At 48.6% G+C, this 20,230-nt stretch overlaps 1 long non-coding RNA gene across 1 annotated transcript in view; it reads left to right on the top strand.

The window, feature by feature from the left end:
• The first annotated feature begins 13,939 nt into the window (after window positions 1–13,939).
• LOC146759860 (uncharacterized) overlaps window positions 13,940–20,230 on the top strand; it is a 130,714-nt gene continuing 124,423 nt past the window's right edge. Inside the window, exon 1 of the long non-coding RNA XR_014932075.1 lies at window positions 13,940–14,310. This is a non-coding gene — a long non-coding RNA (uncharacterized LOC146759860). The remainder of the gene's footprint in view (window positions 14,311–20,230) is intronic.

Consider the following 20,230-nt stretch of genomic DNA (forward strand, 5'->3'; position numbering starts at 1 on the left):
GTGCCCCACAGCAGCTCCTGCCCCTTAGATCTGTCCCACAGCAGCTCCTGCCTCATAGATCTGACCCTCATCATCCCCACAGCAGCTCCTGCCCCATTGATCTGACTCACATCTGCCCCACTGCAGCTCCTGCCCCATAGATCTGACCCACATCTGCCCCATAGCAGCTCCTGCCCCATATATCTGACCCATATCAGATCCACAGCAACACCTTCCCCATAGGTCTTACCCACATCAGCCACACAGCAGCTCCCGCCCCACAGATCTGACAAACACCAGCCCCACAGCAGCTCCTGCCCCATAGATCCGACCCACCTCTGCCCCTTAGGAGCTCCAACCCCATAGATCTGACCGACAGCTGCTCCTGCCACATAGATCTCACCCACATCTGCCCCAGAACAGCTCCCGCCCCATAGATCTGACCCACATCAGCCCCAAAGAAGCTCCTGCCCCATAGATCAGACCCACATCAGCCACACAGCAGCTCCCGCCCCATAGATCTGACCCACATCGGACCCACCACAGCTCTTGCCCCATAGATCAGACCCACATCTACCCCACAGCAGCTCCTGACCCATATATCTTACCAACATCAGCGCCATAGCATCTCCTGCCCCATAGATCTGACACACATCACCCCCACAGCAGCTCCTGCCCCATAGATATGACACACACCTGCCCCACAGCAGCTCCTGCCCCATAGATCTAGCCCCCATCAGACCCACAGCAGCTCCAGTCCCATAGATCTGACCCACATCATCCCCACAACAGCTCCTGCCCCATAGATCTGACCCACATCTGCCCCACAGCAGCTCCTGACTCATAGATCTGACCTACACACTACATCCGGATCTCACTACAGCCTCCCTTCAGGAAGTTAGAGAGAGCAATGAGGTCTCCCCTGAGCCTCCTCTTCTCCAGGCTGAACAATCCCAGCTCCCTCAGCCTCAACTCATACGGCCTGTGCTCCAGACCCCTCACCAGCTTTGTTGCCCTCCTCTGAACGCGTTCCGGGGCCTCCATGTCTTCCTTGCACTGAGGGGCCCAAAACTGAACACAGCACTCGAGCTGCGGCCTCATCAGTGCTGACAACAGGGGGACAATCACCTCTCTGCTCCTGCTGGCAACACTGTTTCTGATGCAGGCCAGGATGCCCTTGGCCTTCTTAATATACAGCAAAGGAATCTCCTGAAAAGGAAACCAGAATATCTGGCAACATGAAACAAAGTTCTGATTCATAAAAGACTGGCAGCAAGGCCTGAATCTCTTGTGTAATCTGCTCTTGATTTATCCCATTAGCACTAGGTGGAATGCAGAAGCTTCCTGAGACGTGATAATCAAAACCTAGTCCAATGCCTTTAAAAAAGCCTTTAAGAGATTACTCCTCCTTGGCTGTTTAAAATAAACTTAGGTAATACAAAATGTTGGAAAATTTTTGGACAGCTCCCCAGGGCCGGGCTTTGGAAGGCCGTATTGACGAGAGTCAATCAAGCTCCGGCTGCAGGCGTATATGTGTGTGCCAGTTCTTCAACACAGTAGAAATCACAACTTGCTGCGTGATCAAAATTCTGCATGTGCTACTCCTGAACCCCAATTACTTCCAACGGTGTTAAATTACCCCTTGATCTCAAAGCTGAACAAAACAACAAAATGCCACACCAATACTGAATACATAAAAACAAACAACTCCTTGGGCCTCAAGGGGAGGCTGATGCACAGGCCACGGCTGCCAGCGTGCAGCTGGGCTTCCCAGGGCAAACAGCAGCACACGGTGCATCAGAAGCTGAAAGAACCCTCAGGGAAGAGAGGCCAACTCAAGGGGCTGAGCACGGGACACCCTTCTTCCTGCCGGGCTGCTTCCCCTCCTCTGGTTTCTTTCTGTCAGTCCTCAGAGAGCAAGGAGATGCTCACAGCCTGTCACCAGCACTTACGGGTTGGCTGAAAGGCCACAGGTTGGGAAGACCAACAAGGAAACGGGGGAAAACCTGCACCATGTCAAGGGAGAGACGTGAAGCCGACCGCTTCATCGCCCTGTGATTGCCAGCCCAAGCAAGGGACGTTCTGACCAGCTACTGAAAGAGGCAGCACCAGGTTTAGAAAGTTCGCTTCAATTTTATTGCGTACAAAAGGACTCGGCTTCTATTTATTACCCCGCCCACACCCCAAAATGAAGCCCCAGTGCCCAGGATTTCCGCTTAGCAATCAGTCACTCAGCCTCCAGTCAGACCCAAGGAGAAGCCAAACCCCAGGGCTACGTCACCTCCTCCCTCTCCAGTCCCAGCCAGCCCTATTTCAACCTAACCCTACACCAGGCCTGGACCTCAAGAGACACACCCTGAAGGAACGCAGCGTCTCCAGCTCTTGCCGTACACCAAGTCCTGCACAGGTGAAGCCCTCTTTGCTTCTAACGCAGCACAAGTCCTTCCTGTCCAGTTCACTTCCATCATCTCCACCGTCCATGACAGGGAAAGCACGGCTGTGCCGGTAAACTGGACTGTTCAGTCAGCAGCTTTTGGTGCCACCTCCGAGGAAGCGCTGCAGGTGGTTCTGCTGTCCTTTGTAGCTTCTTGCTCAGGCCATCATCGTTGCTTTCTGCTTTCCTTCTCGGCTTTCTTCCTCAGCTGAGCAGCGCTTGCCTTGCCTCAGCTTTCTTCACTCTCTCCCAAGTCTCAGTCCCCAGACTCTCCGAGTCCTACAAGAATCAATTCGGAAACGCTCAGGGAACCTTCTCAGCTAACAACTGGTTGGCGGCTCGCTTTGGGAGCTCAAGTCACCCTGCTGGGCACGTTGGGCTGCCAGAACTGGGAACCGCCTTCCTGACAGTCAGGCACACAAGAAACTCCACCCCTGTCTCGTTCCCCAAATCCCACACAAACCAGAGCCTAAAGCCCTTTCCTGCAAGGCGGTCCCTGCACGGGCGGGAGGACCCTGTGCCTGGCAGCTCATAGGGAGCAGCAGTAGCCACAGGATAAGACTGAGCTGGCACCTCCAGGCTGAGACTCTCTCTCTCTCTGTTTCGTTCGATTTGTTAGCCTCAATTATATTATATTGTGTTATCTTGTATTTCGGTATCATATTTAGTAAAATAAGTTTTTCCTCCTTAGATTGTCGCTGTTTTATCCCACTCCCTTTTTTCCCCCTCCTTTCTGGGCCCCGGGGGGGGGGGGGGGGGGCACGGGGTGGCTTCCCCTGTCACGGCCATAGGTAAATCTAAGTAACCCGTGACACCCTCCCAGCCAGTTGCCCGTGCCTTTCTCTCAGCCCATGAGAGCACCACTTACTGCCTTTGGGAACTTGGAAACTGGCAGCATGATGGCCAGCACAGAGAAGCTGCAAAACGGCTCCGTAGAAGAGTCTGTGGCGCAGCATGTTCTTCATTAGCATGGGCTCAGGGATCTCAGGTGGCCAGAAATGCAGTTCAGCAGCCATAGCACAGACAGCCTGCTGCTCTACTGCTCTCTTATGGAGGCTGCCTGCTGTGAGGGGGGAAAAAGAGGCATCATTACTCTCAGGCACTGTGATGGAGTTACTTCCTGCTAGAAACATTTCCAGGCTGACTTAGAGAAGTGCTCTGAAGCTTGGTCACCTTGGGCTACCGACCCAAGAACAAAGAGGGACAACAAACTTGCATTTCAATTGCCCTTTAGCGCCCGCCTCGGAGAAGAGCCCTCAGCCTTCAGTATTGCTGCACTTACAGGTGAGGGGAAGAGAAGCAAGAGGACGGGTGGGTGTCAAAGAAGGGAAAATTTACCAGGCAAGAATAAACCTATCCCTGAGCTCCATCACACACATGTGAATACTGCCTTACTAATATGAACAATAACATCATTCACACAGCTAAATTTACTCACATTCACGTACCTGGTTGTGGACATGTTCGAGGCCTCGCTGCTGCTGTGCTGTTCAACGCCGGCCACAGCAATAAAGTGCGCAGAAAGCCCATCTGTTGCAGACAGAGGAGTGAGCCGTGCTTAACCAACACTGCTTCAGCGCATGCTTACAGTAAGGCACACCTACCTTGCGCTGGCCATGCAGGAAGCTCGTGACGCAGCTCCAGACGGCTCTCCTGAGGCCCAGCTTCATTTCACGGCCACTCACGCTCTGCTGCTGGACATTCTGCAACGGAAAAGCCACCGGATGCAAATCCCATCCCTCGCAGATGGCATCAGACCTCCGCTCTCATGGCAGTCGCACTCACGGCTCCGGGGGAGAAAGCAGACGTGTGCTTACCGAGCGAGCGCTGTTTGCTGCCAGCTGCTGGTAGGAACCCACGCCTAACCCTACAGTACCAACAGTAACCTATGCCTAACTCTACTATGGGAACAACAATCTACTCCTAACACTAAAGAATGAAGAGGAACAAACTCCTAACAGGAAAACACCAACTACTAACACTAAACCTACTCCTAACCTACTCCTAACACTAAAAAATGAACAATAAGCAATGCCTAACTCAAAAACACAAACAATAACCTATGCCTAACTCAAAAACACTAACAACAACCTACACCTAACTCTAAAACTAAACTAAACCCAAAAACCAACTATAGAAACAGGGACTGGAACAAACAGGGTAAAGATGGGACTGGGGGCCCACAGAATGTGGCTGCAGAATAGGCCCAAAGGAGGAACAGATGTTACAAAAATGCCACCCAGCTAATGCAGGGGGCGGGGGCCGTGCAGCGGGTAAGGAGCTCAGCGCCACGGTGGAGCTGTGACCATGCCAGCGCGGGGCCTGGCACGGTGGTGTGGTGCCAGGCCAGCTATGCCGCGGGCGGATCCACCTCCATGGGCTCCTCTGCAGGTGGATCCACCTCCATTCGCTCATCTGGAGGTGGATCCACCTCCATAGGCTCCACATGGGTGGTGGTCACGGGGCTGGTCCAGGCATGATGGAATATGGCTCTCTTACCCATCCTCTGCCTGGTGGTCATGGCGGGCCCCCTCCTCCTTCTCACTCCTAGGGCCCCCAGCTCCATCCTCCCGCCTGAAACAGGGAAAACTTCTACCCTAGCCCTCTTAGCTGCCGACATGGCTGCTAACTGCCACAGCTGTCAGAGGCGAGTGCGTTGCGCGCGGCAGCGGTGACCAAGGTGACGTGGAGAGGGTTCTAAAATGGCGGCCGCACTGCTGGCACTGGTGTTCCACATAGGATGAGGAGGGGGCTGGTAATAGCAGGACAAGGGGAAACTGATTTAAGTTGAAAGAGGGAAGATTTAGGTTGGATGTTAGGGGGAAAGTTGTTTACTAGGAGAGTGGTTAGGCCCTGGAACGGGCTGCCCAGGGAGGTTGTGGATGCCCCGTCCTTGGGGGTGTTCAGGGCCAGGTTGGACAGGGCCCTGGGCAACCTGATCTAGTAAAGGTGTATGTTTGGTGGCCCTGCCAGGCAGGGGGGTTTGTTCTTCATGATCCATGAGGTCCCTTCCAACCTGGGTCATTCTGTGACTCTGTGATACTGGTGTGTGGCTGTTTGTCCCAGCGCGCTGACCTTTTGTCTTCAGGTTCACCAACAAGACTGTAACTGATTTATGGAGGAGGCAAGTGATGGGTGCTACTGAGTGACAATCAACATCACTTTGTGGACATTTGAAAGCACCTTCCTCCAGAGCTGTTCACCTCCAGAAGAGGGTGCTCAGAAGTGTTTACTGGCAGAAGATCTGGCAGCTGCCCCCCCCCCCAACAGGCCCCAGCCCGGCCTGAGCCATGTGACAGTGACAGGAAGTGCTTCCTGCAGGCGGCGGAGAGCACTTCCGGGCCATGGCGGCCATGAGCGGGGCCGGGAGGAGCGGGCTCTGTGCTGCGAACGGGGTCGGGCCTCGGTGCGGGGGCACGGAGGGGCTGTCGGGGGAGGAGCTCGCGGCGCTGCCGGCACCCAGAGGTGGCTCCCGGGCGGCTCCACGGTCTCGCTGTGCTGCGGAGTCACCCGGCCGGCCCCAAAAGCCTGGAGGCAGAGCCTGAGCCGGCCCCGGCCCGGATCGTGTGGTGCGGCTCCGGCCGTGCTGGGCTGTGCGGCACCAAGAGGAAGACGTCCGTTCATTTGCCGGCCTCTCGCTGGCTGTAAGATCCGGGTGGCGCCGAGGCCCGGTTAAGAAACGGCGTGGATGAAGGTTTGTACGGATGGAGTGGGTCTGGATTGCAGTGAGCGGGACGAGTCCGGGCTGCGGTTTGGCGTGGTTGTGTTGGTTGCTTTGAAGGGCTGCCGTCATAGGGCGGAGGGAGGGAGAGGGAGAGGGAGGGATGAACAGGGAAGCAGAAAACAGATGCTCTGCTGGAATTCAGAATAAAGGGGGGCTAAAAGGGGGATAGTTAAAGGTAGTTTACAGAAAATGATTTAGTTAGAATAACAAGGAATGGAGACAGTGGGTCTGGAAGAGCAGGAAGGATGAAGATTAAGGAGTGAGAACTCCCTGAGACACCTGGCGAGAAGGGGATTAGGTGTTGCAACTCCTCTTTTGATATTTGCATCTCCCTGACAAGATGGGCGATAACAAGAGGGGGTCTGCATGATAAAGAATGTGTATTAGAATTAAGGGATGCATGTTAGAATTACAGGAAATCATTGACTATGCATGAGGTGTACCTATATCTGTATCACGGTTTTACAAGTTGGTGTGCAAGTTTGGAGGAGCTATCCCCCTTGCACCCAGCGCTGGAATAAAACATACCTGCTTTATAACCCATCTCTGGATTATAGAGTTTGATTCTGCAAGTCAGGGAGCTTTGAACAGTGCGGGCAGTCAGGAGCACGTCGCGTTTCTGCCTGCTGTGTTGGCGCTGCCGTAAGTCTTTGGGTCCCCAGGGAGGCTCTCCCTGGGGGTGTCCCGATTGGAAGGCAGGATTCAATCCCGCCGCAGCCCGTCCATGGCAGGCAGACGCTTCTCTCCTCTGCTCATGGGACTCAGCAGTGCCAGGGGTTTCACAGCGCGTGTTGCAGTGGCTGGCAGCCTCCGTGTGTTTTTCTGTTGCAAACAGGATCCCATGGTGGAGCCGAACTAGAAGCAGACGTTGGTGTCTTGTGGCAGGAGCAAGGGCAGTGGAAGCGCTGTCCAATGCCGGGCGGTGGTGACTGCCATGAGAGCAGGGGTCTGATACCATCTGTGAGGGATGGGATTTGCATCCGGTGGGTTTTCCGTTGCAGAATGTCCAGCAGCAGAGCGTGAGTGGCCGTGAAATGAAGCTGGGCCTCAGGAGAGCCGTCTGGAGCTGCGTCACGAGCACCTTGTGTGTGTGCTGGCCATCATGCTGCCAGTTTCCAAGTTCCCAGAGGCAGTAAGTGGTGCTCTCATGGGCTGAGAGAAAGGCACGGGCAACTGGCTGGGAGGGTGTCACGGGTTACTTAGATTTACCTATGGCCGTGACAGGGGAAGCCACCCCGTGGGCCCCCCCCCCCCGGGGCCCAGAAAGGAGGGGGAAAAAAGGGAGTGGGATAAAACAGCGACAATCTAAGGAGGAAAAACTTATTTTACTAAATATGATACCGAAATACAAGATAACACAATATAATATAATTGAGGCTAACAAATCGAACGAAACAGAGAGAGAGTCTCCGAAAACCGAGAGGCCTACTGTGAACTCTAGGCGACACGGCTGGAACGCTTCCCACTCTCCGAGAAGTTCGAGAGAAGAAGGAGGGCACTCCAGCCTGGAAACGAGATTATATAGAGTCCTGGTCCCGTGACTTATCATTAACCCTGTTGTTCTCTGGGATATGTAGTCTTCTTCTGTGGACTGCACATTCAATAGAAGTATCCATACTTTACATGATGTTATGATGTGGAATACTGATAGCAAAATTACAAAATTACAAAACCATGACATTCCACCCCTTATTCTACATTATTACATCATGGTAAATATATATATACATATATATACACATATGTAAAATTATGATAGCTAAACAGTAGAATTATATGTAACATAACTAAATGTACAACTATAATAACTAAAATACACTACACATGCAAACATATATATATAAATACATAAAATTATTGACCGCACTCCCCCAGCATCAAATTCCCTTGTGGCACACATTGAACATCCCCATCCTTCTGCATTACACACCAAGTGCACCCAGGTCCCTGGGCAAAGACAGTTCCATGGATAGGTTTGCCCTTTCCAGAAGCTGGAAGGACCCAAACAGCCCAGGTGGCAGGGGAGAGGCCGCCCAGAGGATGCGTGGGCACTGCAGGCCATGGCCGGGCTGCGTGGTGGAATGCGGGTCTCCGTGTAGCAACGGATGCCTGTGCAGCTGGTCTGACCTCCACCTCCTTGTAGTTGTCGTCCGCTTGCACGGAGTGAATGATGGTCTTCATATCCCGTTTGCACAGCGGACACTGGGGCCTGGTGCTTGTCCACCGCTGGATGCAGCGGAAGCAGAACTGGTGGCAGCAAGGCATGGCGTATGCTGCGCTGTCCCAGTTCTCCAGGCACACGGGGCAGCGGGTCTCAAACTCTGCCTCCATCCTTCCACCAGTTGCGGTGGGCCAGTGGGAGCGGGAGATGGTAACGTGCTCCCCAGCACTAAGGCTGCAGCAGCAGCAGCAGGTGACACGCTGGAAGAGGACAAGAGACATTAGTCAGACTCCGGCCTGGGAAGGGTCCCTCAAGTTGTGCCCCCCCACTGCCAGTCTCTGTGCCGCCTACCTGTGCTGCTGCACACGCTTTTTTCTCTAGGATGTCCCGTCTGCCTGCTCCCGGCAGGCTCGGGGAAAGAACAAATGGCTCTGAGAAGGCCGCTGGGAGCTGTGCTAACAGCACCCAGAGCACTTTCCAGCACCAAAGCTCGCCCTGTCCACACTCCAGTCCTCACACACACGCTCGGTCGGAGGCCAGGCACGAACTGCTGGGCTGAGCTGCTGCGCCCGCGTCAAAGCCGGTGCGGCCTATCGGGTCACAATCCGTTGCCTGGTGATGTCTCCAACCATGGCTTGGCCAAACTGCTGGGCGTCACCGTCGCTTGACCTTCGCTTGGGTACATCACTGCCCGTCTCACAGCGATGCCGCAGTCCACTGCTGGCTCATCACAGTGAGCCGTCCTCACCCGCAGCACGTGCTCCAGCCCCAGCTCAAGTTTCTGGGCTTTTCCCAGTGCCGCTGCCCTCTCCCTTCCCCACATCTCCTGTGCTTGGCATGGGTGTTTCCTACCAGAGCGGGGCCTCAGCCATGTGATCCCATGATCCCCCTCAGGTCTCCCTGGCCATTACACACATGCAAAACACGTATGGCGTGTAGTATTCAATAAAAGTTCATGTTTGTCTCTGATAGATGGACGTGATGATCTTAGTGGTGATTTAACACGTCATGGACTTTGAGTGTCCTGTTTTCACGCACGTAATGTTCTTGTGTGATCAGTACTTTCTGACTTTTGTCGCATCCATTTTGTCATGGTTTAATAATTTTGTAATTTTTGCTATCAGTATTCCACATCATAACATCATATAAAGCATGAATAATTTTACTGAATCTGCAACTTACAGAAGAAGACTACATCTCCCAGGGAACAACACGATAGGTCACGGGACCTGGACTCTATATTAACTCAGTCGCAGAACAGACTGACATCTTTCGAGTTCTGGCGTTCAGGGGAGTGTGTGGGAGCCTTCAGCCGTTCGCCTAGATTCACAGTAGGCCTCTCGGTTACGGGACTCATTCTCCTATTTTGCTTGATTCGTTAGCTCAATTTTCAATTATATTGTATTATATTGTGTTATCCTGTATTTCGATATAGTATTTAGTAAATAAGTGTGCCTCCTTAGATCGTTGCCGCTGTTTTCTTTTCCTAATTAACTTTTTCCTTTCGGCCTAGGGCCCCTCCGGGGCCTACGGCCCCCTGTCACGGACGCAGGTGGATTTTTAGTTCAAACCGTGACAGATTTTGGTGGAGAATGCGGGCAAATTGAGTTGCTGTTTTTCTGTGTTTTCTTCTGTTGCTCTTTTAGCTTTTAACATAGCTACGAGTTTTTTTCCCTGTTAAGGAGCTATCTCGTGTTTGCGATTCTGCACCTGCGAGCTTGACCTTGAAAGTCCAGGCGGACTGCCAATACTCCAGTATATTTTATAAACACTGCTGAGCTTTGTTTTCTTTTACTTTTTTCTCTCTATTGGAGGAAAAAAAAATGTTTTCTCTACTAAATTTGTTTTACCAGGGACTGTGTGCCATTGGTTCCTTTTTTGAGACGCTCCGAACATATTGGGCCATGTTTAAGCTAGCCACTTTTTCTTATGGAGCTATACAATTGTATAATGGATTGAAAGCATGGTTAGCAATGCTCACTTCATATCTGTATACAGCTCCAGAGGGAGCAACTAATGCAACTAATTATACAGAAATGGTGATTTTTAAGCGTGCTCCTCTTTCTTTCTATGAATCCTTTATGCAGTTTTTGAATGATCAGTGGGCCACACTCTTAATCTCCCTGATCTTACTGTTGATTATTGTAATAATCTCACTCAGTATCTGGATTTATAACATCCGGAGGAAGTCTTCTCTAGAACCAGAGAATACTGAGTGGCAGGGAGTGTGGAGAGGCTTTGAAGAGATTCTCAAAGGACAGACATCTTCAGTGTTATGGAGCTTCACTCCTGAACACTTGAAGAATCCTGAGAGTTTGATTGCATATTTGAGGCAGGAATGTTGTGGCTCAGGCAGATCTCAGGAGGCACAAATGATTTTGGGCCTAGCTAATGCTTATCGGGCCTTAGTCAATACCATTCCTGAGAGGGAAGTTTTTGAAGCTGAGAGAGAAAGTCTCAGGGCCGAGAAGGAGAGTCTTAGAGCTGAGGCAGAAAAACTTTGGGATGGGAAGGTAGAGAGAGAAAAAGTTTTTGAAGCTGAGAGAAAAGATCTCCTGTACCAACGAGACTCAATCTGGTACGAGAAAGAGAATCTTAGAGCTGACGCAGAAAAACTTTGGGATGAGAAAAGCTCCCTGCAATCCCAACTCAACACTCTCCAGTCCGAGCACAGCGCCCTCCGGTCCGAGCACGACACTCTCCAGTCCGAGCACAGCGCCCTCCAGTCCGAGTACAACACTCTCCAGACTGAGCGCGATGCCCTCCGGACCGAGCACAATGCCCTCCAGACCGAGCACAACACTCTCCAGTCCAAGTATGACGCCGTACAGTCTGAGTGCGGCACCCTCCAGGCCAAGCATGATGCCTTCCAATCCAACTGCGACACCCTCCAGTCCGAGCACAACACTCTTCAGTCTGTGCATAATGCCCTCCAGTCCGAGCATAACGCTCTTCAGACTGAGCACAATGCCCTCCGGACCGAGCTCAACACTCTCCAGACTGAGCACACTGCCTTCCAGGCCGAGCATAACGTCCTCCGGTTCGGGTACAACACTCTCCAGTCCAACTACAACAGCCTCCAGACTGAGCTTGGTGCCGTTCAGTTTGAGTGGAACGCTCTCCGAGACCAGCTATGTGCCCTCCAGGGTGAGTTGAATATATTTAACCAACTACCAGGGGCACATGTAGTCCAATTTGGCCAGCCATTGGGGGCACATGTAGTCCAATCTGACCAGCCACCGGGGGCACAGGTAGTCCAATTGGACCAACCATCTGGGACACCAGATACAATGTTGGTTGCCCCTGTAAGAGGGCGAAAGACAAAACAAGTTTCAACTCAGTTAGAGAAAATGCAGAAGGAGTTAGAAGAGCGGAGGGAGTTAGGAGAGCAGGACTCAGGAGACTCAGGGGAGCAGGGGGAGTCAGAAGACCAGAAGAAGTTGGAGGAGCAGAGGATGTTAGAGGGGTATAAGAAGATGATAGAGGAGCAGAAGATGATAGAGGAGCAGAAGATGATAGAGGAGCAGAAGAAGTTAGAGGAGCAGAGAAAGTTAGGAGAGAGGAAAAAGAAGGAGGGTTACCTGGAGGAAATAACACAAGCATCAGGGTCAGGGTCAGAGTCAGAAGAGGAGCCAAAAGCTACTTTTCCTTTACGAGAATTTCTCAAGTCCAAACTTGTAGATGGGGCAGCCTCATCAACACAGTTGCCACCATCAGCACCTGGGACTCTTGATAGAGCAAAAGGTGAGCAAAGTATTACGACCATTATTGATCGATCTTTTAAACTGAGTGAAATTCGAGACCTAAGAAAGGATTACACACGTCAGCCAAAAGAAAATATGGTCATTTGGTTACTTCGCTGCTGGGACAATGGTGCCAACAGTGCATGGCTCGATGGCAGTGAAGCTCGCCAACTGGGTAGCATTTCCAGGGACCCACGTGTGGACAGAGGTATTGGCACATGCCAAAATCGGTCCTACACCCTTTGGAAGCGGATGTTGATAGCGGTAAGAGATAGATTCCCCTTTAAACGGGACTTGGAGCCTGAGAGAAAGAAATGGACTGATATTGAGAAAGGTATCCAATTTTTGAGAGAAAATGCTCTGGTGGAAATGCTATACAGCCGCGAGTTCAATCGTAATGATCCAGACCAATTACATGATCCTGAAGCAGTCCGCGTTCCACGACAAATGTGGCGTGACTTTACAAAAGCAGCTCCAGAAAAGCATGCCAGTGCACTTGCATTAGTATATGGCAAAGGGGACAGGAAACCCTTTGTGAATGAACTAATTGGCAGACTTCAGGAACTTGAATTATTTATAAGCGCCACAGATGTTAATCTGTATACTTCAGCCATTGTCAAAATTGTGGAAAGATTAAACGAAGTGGAGGGAACACAAAATGATATTATTGACAAATTGGCTAATGTGCCTGATGTAGATGAATCCACGGAGGTACAAGATGATGGAAACCAGGATTTCCACAATCGCCTATTGAGGAAGCTAAACAACATGAGTTCCTCTCGACCTGTATCATCGAAAATCTCAACCATTAAAAAGAGACGTCCTCGTATTCAAGCAAATGACGAAGATAAGTCACCTCGAATCAACAATGAGACTACACGTCTTGCCTTGTTGCTTTTCCTCTGTAGTCATGGGGAGGACATGAAGAAGTGGTGTAATTCATCCACCTCTGCACTTCAGGCACGAGTGAAAGAATTACAAGGTGAAACAACTACCAAGGTGAACTCTTCCAAGAAGGGGAGAGTTCCAGTTGCTGCAAGTCAACGAGGTAAACAATAGAGGGGCCCTGCCCCCAGCCAGGGGGGAAAAAGGGACAACAGAGTATACTGGACTGTGTGGATTAAGTGGCCTGGCACATCTCAACCACAGAAATATAAAGCCTTGGTGGACACTGGTGCACAATGCACCCTAATGCCCTCAAGTCACCAAGGGACACAACCAATATATATCCATGGAGTGACTGGGGGTTCCCAAGAATTGACTATGTTGGAGGCCGAAATAAGCCTCACTGGTAAAAACTGGCGAAGGCACCCTATTGTGACTGGTCCAGAGGCTCCATGTATACTGGGAATCGATTACCTTAGGATGGGACATTTCAAGGATCCCAAGGGGTATCGATGGGCCTTTGGGATAGCTGCTGTAAACACAAATGGTGTTAAGCAGCTGTCAACTTTACCTGGTCTGTCAGATGATCCTTCTGCTGTGGGGTTGCTCCAGGTAAAAGACCAAGAGGTACCAATTGCCACCAAAGTGGTTCACAGACGGCAGTACCGCACCAATAGGGACTCATTGCTCCCCATTCAAAAGCTAATTCGCCAATTAGAAAATCAGGGAGTGATTAGCAAAACGCACTCGCCTTTTAACAGCCCCATATGGCCAGTGCGTAAAACCAGTGGGGAATGGAGGCTGACGGTAGATTACCGTGGCCTGAATGAAGTCACACCTCCATTAAGTGCTGCTGTACCAGACATGCTAGAACTCCAGTATGAATTGGAGTCAAAAGAAGCTAGGTGGTATGCCACCATTGATATTGCTAATGCCTTCTTTTCCATCCCATTGGCTGCAAAATGTAGGCCACAGTTTGCTTTTACCTGGAGAGGTATTCAGTATACCTGGGAACCGTTTACCCCAGGGGTGGAAGCACAGCCCAACAATTTGCCATGGATTGATCCAAGCTGTTTTGGAACAGGGTAATGCTCCTGAGCACTTGCAGTATATTGATGATATTGTAGTGTGGGGCCATACAGCAGCAGAGGTTTCCAAGAAAGGGTAACAGATAATCCAAATTCTTTTGAAAGCTGGTTTTGCCATTAAGCGCAGCAAGGTGAAGGGGCCTGCCCAGGAAATCCAGTTCTTAGGCATAAAATGGCAAGATGGACGTCGTCACATCCCAGCAGATGTGATTGACAAAATCACTGCTATGTCTCCGCCCACAAATAAAACAGAGACCCAATCTTTTCTGGGAGTAGTGGGCTTTTGGAGAATGCATGTCCCAAACTACAGCCACATAGTGAGCCCTCTCTATCAGGTAACACGGAAGAAGAATAATTTCTCATGGGGTCCTGAACAGCAGCAGGCTTTTGAGCAGATAAAACAAGAAATAGCCCGTGCCGTGGCCTTGGGGCCAGTACGGACGGGGCAGGATGTGAAGAACATCCTCTACACTGCTGCTGGAGAGAAAGGTCCCACCTGGAGTTTGTGGCAAAGAGCCTCAGGAGAGACCCAAGGCCGACCCCTAGGATTTTGGAGTCGAGCATATAAAGGGTCTGAGGAGCGCTACACTCCGACTGAGAAGGAGATCTTAGCCGTGTATGAGGGGGTTCGGGCTGCTTCTGAAGTAGTTGGGACAGAGGTTCAGCTTCTTCTAGCACCTCGCTTGCCAGTAATAAACTGGATGTTTAAAGGACAGGTTCCCTCCACCCATCATGCTACTGATGCCACTTGGAGTAAGTGGATTTCATTAATTACTCAACGAGCTGGAATGGGAAAACTCAGCCGTCCTGGAATTCTAGAAGTGATCATGGACTGGCCTGAGAGTAAAAAAATTGAAATACCACCTACAGAAGAGGTATCACGTGCTAAAGAGGCACCACCATACAATGAGCTACCAGAAAACGAAAAGAAATTTGCCCTATTCACAGACGGATCATGTCGTATTGTAGGGAAGCATCGCAGATGGAAAGCTGCTGTATGGAGCCCCACACGACAAGTTGCAGAGGCCACTGAAGGTAAAGGAGAATCAAGTCAATTTGCAGAGGTAAAGGCTGTTCAGCTGGCTTTAGATGTGGCTGAACGGGAGAGGTGGCCAATGCTTCATCTTTATACTGATTCATGGATGGTGGCAAATGCCTTATGGGGGTGGTTGCAACAGTGGGAAGATGATAATTGGCAACGAAAGGGTAAACCTGTTTGGGCTGCTGAACTGTGGAAAGACATTGCTGCCCGAATAAGGAACATTGTTGTAAAGGTGCGCCATGTAGATGCTCATGTGCCTAAAAGTAAGGCTTCTGAAGAACATAAAAATAACCATCAGGTTGATCGAGCTGCCAAAATTGAGGTGGCTCAAATAGACTTGGACTGGCAGAACAAGGGTGAATTATTCCTAGCTCGGTGGGCCCATGAGACTTCAGGTCATCAAGGAAGGGATGCAACATATAAGTGGGCCAGAGACCGAGGGGTGGACTTAACTATGGACGCTATTGCTCAAGTTATTCATGATTGTGAAACATGCGCCATGATTAAACAAGCCAAGAGGATGAAACCTTTTTGGGGGGAAGGGCGATGGCAAAAGTATAAATATGGAGAGGCATGGCAGGTTGATTATATCACCTTGCCACGATCTCGCAATGGTAAGCGTTATGTACTCACCATGGTGGAGGCAACCACTGGGTGGCTCGAAACATACGCAGTACCCCATGCTACCGCCCGAAACACCATATTAGGGTTGGAAAAGCAAATCCTGTGGCGGCATGGCACTCCAGAAAGAATTGAATCAGATAATGGGACCCATTTTAAAAATTCCCTTGTAACCACTTGGGCCCAAAATCATGGCATTGAGTGGATTTACCATATTCCCTATCATGCACCAGCTTCTGGTAAGATTGAACGATTCAATGGGTTGTTGAAAACTATGTTGAAAGCAATGGGTGGCGGAACGTATAAAAATTGGGAGAACCATTTAGCAGAAGCCACCTGGTTGGTCAACACTCGAGGATCTAGTAATCGTAATGGTCCTAACCAATCCAGCTCCCTACGTACTGTGGAGGGAGATAAGGTTCCTGTAGTACACATAAAGAGTGTGTTGGGAAAAACAGTTTGGGTCCTTCCAGCGTCTGGAAAGGGCAAACCTCTCCAGGGTACTGTCTTTGCCCAGGGACCTGGGTGCACATGGTGGGTGATGGACAAAAATGGGAATGTTCAATGTGTACCACAAGGGAATTTGATGTTGGGGGAGTGCAGCCAATGATTTTCTTGTAAATATATAGGTAGAGTCTCAGAAAATATTTCAATTAGGTACAGAATAGTTCAATTAGGTATAGGACTTAAGATAGAGTGGATTAATGTTAAGGAAACACTTTTTCTCTATATACCTTAATTAGGCATTCTGTAAGCAAGTTTTCCATCTGGACTCTATATCCTGCACTGGCCATGCATGTGTAGAGCACACATGGAAAGAAGTATAAATCAAAGGGAAATCTGCTGTGGTGGCTGGGAAAGGATGAGTGCACCTTGATGTGGGGGATGCCCTACTAGCACTGCCTTTCTCCTCCACCGCTGACGTGTTTTCCTTTCTCTGGCAGTTTTGCCATTTTCTCAAAATTAATAAATAGTAGGTTAGGTTATAGAGTTTTGTTCTCAACTTAGGGATTTGTATGGAATAAATATAAATTGTTGAGGAAAATAAGGTTGCTGATTATTCACAATTATACATATGAGTGTGTATGTATGCATAAACATAATGTAATGATGTAGAATAAGGGGTGGAATGTCATGGTTTAATAATTTTGTAATTTTTGCTATCAGTATTCCACATCATAACATCATATAAAGCATGAATAATTTTACTGAATCTGCAACTTACAGAAGAAGACTACATCTCCCAGGGAACAACACGATAGGTCACGGGACCTGGACTCTATATAACTCAGTCGCAGAACAGACTGACGTCTTTCGAGTTCTGGCGTTCAGGGGAGTGTGTGGGAGCCTTCAGCCGTTCGCCTAGATTCACAGTAGGCCTCTCGGTTACGGGACTCATTCTCCTATTTTGCTTGATTCGTTAGCTCAATTTTCAATTATATTGTATTATATTGTGTTATCCTGTATTTCGATATAGTATTTAGTAAATAAGTATGCCTCCTTAAATCGTTGCCGCTGTTTTCTTTTCCTAATTAACTTTTTCCTTTTGGCCTAGGGCCCCTCCGGGGCCTACGGCCCCCTGTCACGGACGCAGGTGGATTTTTAGTTCAAACCGTGACACATTTCATTTGTCAAAAGAATTATTAATCCCTCTGAGCAATCTAAGTGTTGCATGGATATGCTATTTGAATTTTTTGGGTGTAATCATTATATTCCTTGTAGAAGGACCATGTATTGAAAAATTTAACTTGAAAGCCGTTTTTGCAATTACTGTTAATATACACTGTACCAAGTTCTGATTAGATTTAAATGGAACCAATAGTATATGTGGATATTATTTATGAATACTTTAGATATCACATCAATTAACGCTGTAAAGTAGAGCTCATGTATTTGTTGCCCAAGGCATGCATTTGCTGGGTAGTGTTAATATCCATCTTGTACTCCTGAAGAGCTCACTGTTTACAAATGGCACCTGTTCTACTGCTCTTCTGATGGTCTAGAAATGGAATTCAGCTAACTGTAAAGACTGCAAGTACTGCAGTGTTGCAAGGATCGAGTTGCAATGCTTTAATGTAGTAGGTGCCTTCTCTCTGACAGCCTTAAAGTATTTTCTTGTATGTATGTGTCATCTTCTTTACTGAGAGTTTAAGCTCTAGGGTACAATGTTTTGGAGGTCTTGATGCTCTTTGATACAGATTTGAGAGGGTTTTTGACATTTATTGTTTCTGAAATGGTTTGATCTTGTCTTAGAGAGTCGAATGCCACAAATAGTTAAATACTATCTCCTGTTGCTGAATCATTACAACATTTATGGCATCCTGCTGTTTTTTATTTGTTTTTTAATTTCCTGATTGATCTATACATTATTGCTGCATATGAGCTCACAGATGAGTTAACAGGTGATGAGAACTCTAATGCCGGGCAGGGCATGACTGCTCTTCATCTTGTGTAACAAAACAGGGGCTGCTACTGTGACCTGATTTTTAAAGGATATGTTGAGTGAATAAAAAGATGCCTGAAGTTGAACCCAATAATTGTGAGGAAATAGAATGTATTTTTTTTGTTAATCATCTCTTCCTCTTTTTATGAAGGGTATTGGTTTGCCAGATATTTTCAGATTCATTTCAGATAAATGATTTTGTGCTTCTGTCATTTGGTAGGTTGATCGCACAGTTTGTTTTGGGGCAGTGCCTTTGCTGAGGGATGGTGAGAGAAAGCACCTCTGGTACTATGTGTTCGTGCCACCTGGTGGCTTTGCTGGGCAGCCTGGGCTTCAGATACACAGTTAAAAACACAGGTGTAAAGTGTCTGTAAAATCCTCTACATTCCAGTACTGTAGTTTTTTTCTACTAACCCAGTGAGAGTTAAACTTTTAGTATATGCAGATCGACTTAAGCTGGTTCTTATCTTTGTTAGCAGTTTTTAGCTTGTGGTTCTTTTGATCTGATATCAATGACATAAGTCAGAGCATTTGTAAATACAGATTCTGAGTGGAATGCACAGATGGTTTGTCTCCAGAACAAAACAAGTCTTCAGTAAAAGGATTTTGTAGGTATTTATAGATAACTATTATCCTGTTGCTAATTACATACTGTGAATTTAAAGTGGAAAATATTCTTTCTTGTCTCACTTAGAATACAAAGAGGTGCCTAATGTTGTGCTGTTTCCCAGCTTCATTAATTGACTTTTTTTTTTTTTTTTTTCCCCAGGCGTCAGTATAGGGGTAGGTCCTGTTTAATATCTTTATTGATGATCTGGATGGGGGGATTGAGTGTATCCTCAGTGAGTTTGCAGATGACTCCTCACTGGAAGGAAGTGTTGATTTGCCTGAGAGTAGGAAGGCCTTACAGAGGGATCTGAATTGGCTGGATCAATGAGCTGAAGGCAATTGTATAAGCTTCAACAAAGTCAAGTGCCAGCTACTGCACTTTGATCACAATATCATGCCACTCCATTTTGCAGGCTTGTGGCTAGAATCTAGATTCTGGTGGTGTTCGTTGACAGCCAGATGAATGTGAGCCAGCAGTGTGCCTGGTAGCCTAGAAGGCCTGGCTTGTATCAGAAATAGTGTTGCCAGCAGGACCAGGGAGGTGATAATCTCTCAGTACTTGGCACTGGTGAAGCTGTGACTTGAGCACTGTGTTCATTTTTGGGCCCCCTCACTACAAGAAAGACCCTGGCACATGTTCATAGAATGGTAATGAGGCTGGTGTGGGCTCTGGAGCATAAGTCTTGTGAGGAGCAGCTGAGGAAGCTGGGGGTATTTAGTCCGGCGAAGAGGAGGCTTGGGGGGAGACCTCATTGCTCTCTACAACTTCCTGAAGGGGGGTTGTGGTGAGGTGAGGTTCAACCTCTTTTTGTGTGTAACTAGTGACAGGACAAGAGGGAGTGGCTTAGAGTTGTGCCAGGAGAGGTTCTACTGGATGTTCGGAGAAACAACTTCTCAAAAATAGTCATTAGGTATTGGAAAGGTTTGCCCAGGGTGATGGTGGAATCACCATCCCTGCAGACGTCCAAGAAACGTGTAGATGTGGCTCTGAGGGACATAGTGGGCATGCTGGGAGTGGGTTGATGGTTGAACTAGATGACCTTCAGTGGTCTTTTCCAACCTTAAGTCACAGAATCATAGAACCATAGAGTCATTCGTTCTTCTAAGAACCAGCTACACTCTGAAATGCTATACAGGTTGGTTGGTCCTTCTGATCCTTCTCATTTATGGCTCTGTATTATCTTATCCTCAGTGATCCTGCCGTCCTTCAAGAAAGGTGCTTTAGATATACTTCTGTTATACTTCAGCTTGATTGCTTTAAGTGTATCTCTCAATACCACAGTCCAAGGAAATGTGTGTGTACATTCTTCCGGCTAGATAAATAAATAAAAACACAAAGCATCTCTGAAGCTCGGACTCACTGTGTTTATTAAATGTTTTATTAACTTCATAATGACTCACAAAGAAATATTTTAATTTTGATTGTGTGTTTCTGTCTATGCTCTGATTTCTGTTAAAATCAGCTTTTGGATATGTAGAGGGAGAATTTTTTCGGTGAATA

This window comes from Coturnix japonica, chromosome 9 (genome assembly GCF_054131305.1).
Source record: "Coturnix japonica strain WE chromosome 9, WE-NBRP24, whole genome shotgun sequence".
In the NCBI taxonomy this organism is placed as follows: Eukaryota; Metazoa; Chordata; class Aves; order Galliformes; family Phasianidae; genus Coturnix; species Coturnix japonica.